Source organism: Rhinatrema bivittatum, chromosome 6 (genome assembly GCF_901001135.1).
Source record: "Rhinatrema bivittatum chromosome 6, aRhiBiv1.1, whole genome shotgun sequence".
Taxonomy (NCBI): domain Eukaryota; kingdom Metazoa; phylum Chordata; class Amphibia; order Gymnophiona; family Rhinatrematidae; genus Rhinatrema; species Rhinatrema bivittatum.
The window spans coordinates 268,740,025-268,747,015 of NC_042620.1; positions in this window are offsets into that span (position 1 = coordinate 268,740,025).

Below are 6,991 nucleotides of genomic sequence, written 5' to 3' on the forward strand. Positions count from 1 at the left end.
GTTGCCAGCCAAGATGTTCCTGCTTATCAGGCCTCTCTGTGTGGCCTGCGGAGAGACGCTGCAATCAGGAGTCTCCCCCAAGACTTGCCAAAAGTCCCTGGTGGTCCAGCAGGGGTCCTGGAGTGATCTCTTGCCCTCGAGCCATCGGCTGCCAGTTTTCAAAATGGCGCAGATAGCCTTTGCCCTTACTATGTCACAGGGGCTACCAGTGCCATTGGTCGACCCCTGTCACATGGTAGGAGCACAAGATGGTGCCGGCCGTCCATTGCTCCTACCATGTGATGGGGCCGACCAATGGCACCAGTAGCCCCTATGACATCATAAGGGCAAAGGGCACGGCACCATTTTGATTCGTGGTAGGCCCGACGTCCCGAGAGGGAGACATCACTCGCGGGACCCCGCTGGACCAGCAGGGCTTTTAGTAAGTCTTGGGGAGGGATCAGGATGGTGGGGGGATTGTAATAAAGTAAAATTGAAGGGTTGGGGTGGTTTTTCTTTAAATAAATGTGCCCCTGCGCCCTGCACTAACCCGCAAAATGAATTTTCCCTGATGTTCGGGGAAAATCCGTTTCATGGTTCGGGTCGAAATTGCCTAATTTGTGATACATGAATGTACATCTCTATCCATTATCAGTGTCATCCCCGGCAGCTCAATCTACTGTCAAAGATATCCAACAGCTTTGGACTCAGACAAAAGAGATGCTTGTTAAAGCAGGACTTCAAGCAAAGAAAGTATATGATGCTCATCACTGCAAGGCTCCAGACTTCAAGCCTGGTGATAAAGTCTGGCTTTCCAAGAAGCACTTAAGACTTAAACTTCCTTCAGCTCGATTCGCTCCTCGCTTCATTGGACCATTTCCCATTCTCCGACAATTGGGCAATCTCACCTACAGTCTGAAGCTACCATCTACTTTAAGATCCACAATGCATTCCATGTCTCACTATTGAAGCCATTGATCCTTAATGAGTTTGCCAACAAGATACCTGAAGCTACACCTTTAGATGCAGAAGAAGACATCGAATAGAAAGTAGATGCAGTTCTCGATGTGAGAAGACAAGGCAGAGTATGGGAATACCTCCTGTCATGGGAAGGGTAGGGCCGTGAAGAAAACTCTTGGACACCAATGTCTAATAACCTGGATAAAGAGATGCTACAGGTCTTTCATCACTTGCATCCTCAAAAACCAAGACCTGGTAGGAAAGAGCATGGACACCCTTTGAAGGGGGGTACTGTTGCGTCCGTCGGTCCTCGATGGCTTTGCCCCATTTGCCTCACCTTTTTTACGGCTCCTCCCACTTACCTGGGCAAGACGGCTACTGCCACATCTACAAGCCGTCCTCTCTGGCGTCCCTAGAATGGCTATGGTGCAGCATCCCGCCATTGCTCCTCCCACGTACCTACTAGGGTGTGCGCGCAACCCACGTCTTTGTACCACCCTTGGCGCGAACCTTGAGGGCATTCCCTCATGCTGAAGTCACGCCATCCGGGTATATTACCTTCACTAATTTGCTAGCTCCCTGAGTTAGCAAGGACTCGAATCCGTTCTTGTCTACGCTACTCTGCCACTTCCGTGCTGCCGAAGGAAGCTCTCTCTCTCTCTGCCCTTCGGGGTTAATGCTAACCTGGGTACCCGCTCCTCGGGGGCCCTCTGCTTTATTTCAGGTGCCTTTCAGGGAACAGGTATTCACTCCTCGAGGGCCTGCTCTCCCTGCCTCAGTGCCTGTACCTTCTACAACATACCTGGTGGAATCGCATATCAACAGCCAACACCTAATGAGTACTCTAACTCTCAGTCTATCTCATCCACAGTATCTCCTCGCTGGGAGACGACCTGCTGCGGAACCTCCTGACGTCATCAAGGAGAGAAGGGCTCCCTCTGCCGAGGTCCCTGAGACTGCAACTACTAGACTGCCTCACTATTGCCACCTCTGGTGGTTCTCTTCAAGCTGTCTAATAAAAGAACTCTTGCGTTTGTGTAGTACGAGTCTAGCCCAGTGCTGTGGCTCCTCACGGGGCTCCTCCCCATGGGCGTGGTCACCTCCACAGCACCCAAGGATCCACCAAACACACATAACCACAACAGCATCATTAGTTCTTTTAAAGAGGCTGCGGCAGGAACTTGGCCGTGGACCCAGATGCTGACATCAGACTCTTCAGCGTATAAAAACTCAGGCCTCGCCCCATAACGTTGCCTTTGCAATAGGTCTTCTCGTACTCTGAATACTCGTTGCTGATCCGAGAATCATCTCTTCATTGTGTTCCTGTTTTCTGTGGTTCCCGGTTCCTGTTCTCCTTGTTCCTGTTTTGTCTATGTGTTGGACTGACTCCTTGGATTTGACCACTGCTACGCATGACTACTCTTCAGCTTCTCTCCAGCCCTGGACCTCCACTGCGCCCGACTACTCTTCAGCTTCTCTCCAGCCTCAGACCTTTGCTATGCCTGACCACACCTGCCTTCTCCATGCCCTGACCATTGCCTTGATTGACCATGCCTGCCTACTCCGTGTCCTGACCCTTGCTTTGAACAACTATGCTACAGACTTTCCTGTGTCCAGAGTTCTACATTGCTTGCCACAACTTCCACTTGCCGCTGGCTCTGATCCTCGCCTGTCAGTGATGCCTCCCCTTGCCTATCCTCTGGATGTTGACTTACAAGACTTAGGCCTTCTTTTGCTTGAGTGCCTCCAGTTACTTATTGCTCCTTTGGCACCTGAGTTCCAGTACCGAATCCTGTCCAAGATAGGAATATGCCATCTACCGGCTGCTGTCTCTGGGCTGAATCACCTTCCACCTCTAGTTAACCTCGAGGCCCACCTAAGTCCTGCTGGCCCCGGCACCCAAAGGCTCAACCCGTGGGGAATAAGGGCTGGAGAATGAGGCATAAGCACCTGCTGACAGTGGGGAGCCATAGGTCCTTGCCTATGGGTTATGTCAACCCCACTCAGACCAAGGCTCCACCTCCGATGCAACAGTGTTTATGGATGTTTCTGTTCACCTTCATTTTTTTAACACAAAAGTCCATAATCTTTTGGACAACTAGGTGACTTCTTGTGTACTCAGCATAAGCAAACTCTTATGTTAACTGGACCTCAATGTAGTTATGAAGCCATTCATCCCTCCAGCTTTCAAAATAGTCCATGATGTTTAATGGCACATATGGATACTGCACTCCAAATAAGTCTCAGACTTTTTTAAACTATAAACTGGTTGACTTGAGATAACTGGGAGTGGATCGTCAGTTGGTGCGTTACCAGGACTAACTCATTGTCAAGTTTTCCATGATTCAGGCAAGGGTATTGCTAAAAAGTCTACTTCTGGAAAGGAAACCACTCACTCCATTCTTCAAAAGAGCTGCCCATATAGAGGTTTGCCTCTATATGGCAAACCTCTACCTTGAGAACTCCTAGATGTTGGTAAACTTCCCTCACTGAAGCCAGATGAGGAAGATTCATATTCCAACTCCTTTGCAAATTCTAAATGGTTCTGGAAAGTTTTAGGTGTGGGAGCCAACAATAGTGGATCTTTCTGAGGAGTCATAGAATAAACAGATTCTAAAGATTCAGAGATCTGATTTCAGCTTTGTAATGATCAGTCCATTATTGGACTTCTCCAGGAGAGATGACTGGGATGCTGGCTCCAGATTTATCCATTTCTCTCTCATATTTCTCCTATGGATCACAGTTAAGTTGTAGGTGATCAGTGCATGCCAGCATCCTTCTGGGTATCGCAGATAGTTCGACCAACTAGTGTAGCAGACAGCAACCTCACCTCTCTATATGAGGTCTAGTCCTAAATTTATTGGGAGTTTCATCAAGCCATGTTAGGGCTATAATGCACGTTAATCATTGTATATTGCATGATATTCATGAATATTTGTATAAATTTGGTCAGATTCCCTCTCCTATTCCAATGAGTTGCTTTGCATGGCATTTGCATGCATGGATTTTTCAAATCTGTACAAAGCAGCTCATGCATAGGTAATCTCATGTAAATAAAATAACATGGCTGACTTTGAAATTTGTCAGCCACATTACTTTATGTACAGCTAATACGGGTCCTGATGCTCCTACATTAGATTTAAAGGGCCCAGAAAAAGAATGCAGCCAAGAATTGTTAAAACATATGTGGGGGTCAAATATAACCCCCCTCCTCAGCCTGGGGCCACCAATCAAGGTGGCCCCAGCAAGAAAAGTTTAAAAATAGCTGCTGTTGATCATGCAATGATGGCCCTTTCCAACCCAGTCAACATAGATAATATACAGGCCACAACATATCTCCCTGGGAGAGAGTTCTCCTATTTCCCCTTTAAACCTGTGCAGGACCAGGCTGAATGCCTGGTCCACCTTATCTCACAGAGGGAAAGAGCTCTGTGGGCGGGACCTGCTGGGCAGAGAGAGACCTGAGGGCAGGACCAGCTGGGGCAGGATAAGTCTGTGAACCCAGCTGGGATCTGGAGGCCCCTACATCTCCAGGAAAGGAGGCTCCTATAAAACTGTTGTGACCAAATCAGAAAGGATTAAAGGTACACTGTCCAGAGGGAAGACAGTTTACAACTCTAAGGTAGGCAGTCCATTATTATGCTGATGTTGATTAAATGAATAAAAGTGAATATTGCATTAAAAAAAAGCTAGAGTCAGCATGGTTCACACTCCAGCCCAGAAGATTTTTTCTTGACCATCCTCACATGTGATGCCAGAAGTGGGATATAAACCCATGCCTCCAAGGCAAGACTGTGATTGAAGTCTGTTGTATGGCCTGCCAATGAAGTGGAGGCAAAGCAGTGCTGCCAGGGCTGCAGAAGCACTAGAAGTTATACACTTGTTGGTTCATAGAAGAATACAGAAGAAAAAAACAACAACTGTAAACTGCCTACAACCAGAGAGCACTCTGTGGGGCCTGAGGCAGGTTATGTTTTTCTCTTTACAGACTAAGGAGAAAAGCTCCAACTGAAGACAGAACTGTAATAGTCAGTAAGTCAGTGCCAGTGAGGCAGGTTTTGTTTTTTTTTTACTTTTTTTCCTTTTAAAGAGAAAAAAACACAGGACAAAGCTGTTGTGCATTGTGGCTGGAGCAGGGTGTGGCTCCAGAAGAGAGTGAAACTGCTAGTAGGTGTATAGAGTGTAGCCTCCAGTAGTAAGCAGGCTTTGCACTAAGCACCAGAGTACAGCAGTGTGGAAGCATGTTGGGAGTTAATTGGCAAGCATTGGCTCAGAGCCTCCTAGAAGGGTACAAGCAGCTGCAGGAAAATATCCTAAAGTCTCAGAGTCTTTGGAAAAGCTTCCAGAGAAAACTGGAAGCAGACAAGGCCTGGAAAACTGGAAGCAGACAAAGCCAGTGTGGCTAAAATAAAACCAGGATTGGATTCAATTTAGATGGAAGCAGAAGCACAGCAGCCCTTTTATTTTATTTATTTATTTATTTATTTATTTATTTTAAAACTTTTCTATACCGTCGCTAAGTTATATACCATCGCTACAGTTTACAAATAGGCACATAGACTAAGGTTAGTAAATCTAGGATATTGTACATTCTAACAGGTGCCAATAAAGTTCAGTTACAATTTCATAAATAAAATCATTATTTGAGTAATGTTGGTCAAGTCCAGGTATATTATTGAGTTACTATCTCTTTGAGACATTACTTCTTAAATGTAGGATTGAGTAAATTCATTCTCATCTGCATTACTCTGTACTTTCATTCTCTACCCTCCACACTCTTTAGTGAAGGCTTTTTTTTTTTTTTAAATTCTTTATTTATCCATTTTCAATATTATACAAGTATCAACTTGCAAAATTGTAATTACAGAACCAAAATTTATATAATCAATACAATTATACATCTTACTAAGTATTTCACTTTCTGTATTCTTTATAAGTAAAAAGAGAAAATTTATCAAATATAGAGCAATCTTATTGTAATTATATATTGCACAAAAGAAAAGTAAGTTTAATTATTCTCCCTCATCTATTTTCCGCCTGTTTATCTACCCCTAAAAGTACTCTGAGGTGTTCAGGATCGGTGAATTGATATTTATGTTCATTCAAATTTATCACGCATTTACAGGGATATCTTAATAAAAACTGGCCGCCCTTATCTATTACCATTTGTCTTAAAGTAAGAAATTTCTTTCTCCTAAGTTGGGTAGTTTTTACAAGATCTGGATATATCCAGATTTTGTAGCCATAAAAGGTCTTCAATCTATTTCGAAAAAAGAATTTAAAAATGTTATCTTTGTCAGAGATGAATGCTAATGTCACTAACAAATTTCCTCTTTTTTCGACAATTAGTTCGCTTTGAGACTTTTCAAGAAGATCAGATAACTCAAGTGAAATTTCAATCTTTTTTTGATCTCCTAATTCTTTAATTTGTTTTTCATCTTGTGCTTGCTCTTTCCTTCCATTCAAGGTGTTAATATAAAAGGCTTTTACTATTGTCGGCATGCATTGGTCTGGAATCTGTAATACTTGTGTTATGTAAGACCTAAATAAGTCAATAGGGTTCATTTTACTAATAATTGGAAAATTAATAATCCGCAGATTCAGATTTCTTGAATAATTTTCAATATTTTCTATTTTTCTTTGAATCTCATTTTCACTTTTTATCTGATTTACTTGAATTTTCTCTACTAGTGATAACCGATTAACAATTTCTTTAGTTTGCTTTTGTTGATTAAGCGTCATCTCTGCATTACTTTTAACTGCTATATTGATCTCATTCGTAACTTTAGTCAAGTTCTTGATAGAATTATCCAGCTTGGTCATGAATGTTCATAAAGTGTCCAATGTTATATTTGAAGGTCTTTTTTCTTCTTCATAAATATTCTTTTCTTCTCGAATTGGCTTCTGGTCTAATTTTTTAGGAGGATCAATCTTTACAACCAACATCCCTTGTTCTTTTTCTATATTTTCACCAATCTCTTCCACACTCCCAGAATCTCCTTGTGGGGTATCCGGAAGACTAAGGGATAACATCCCTTCTTTACCGGGTGGT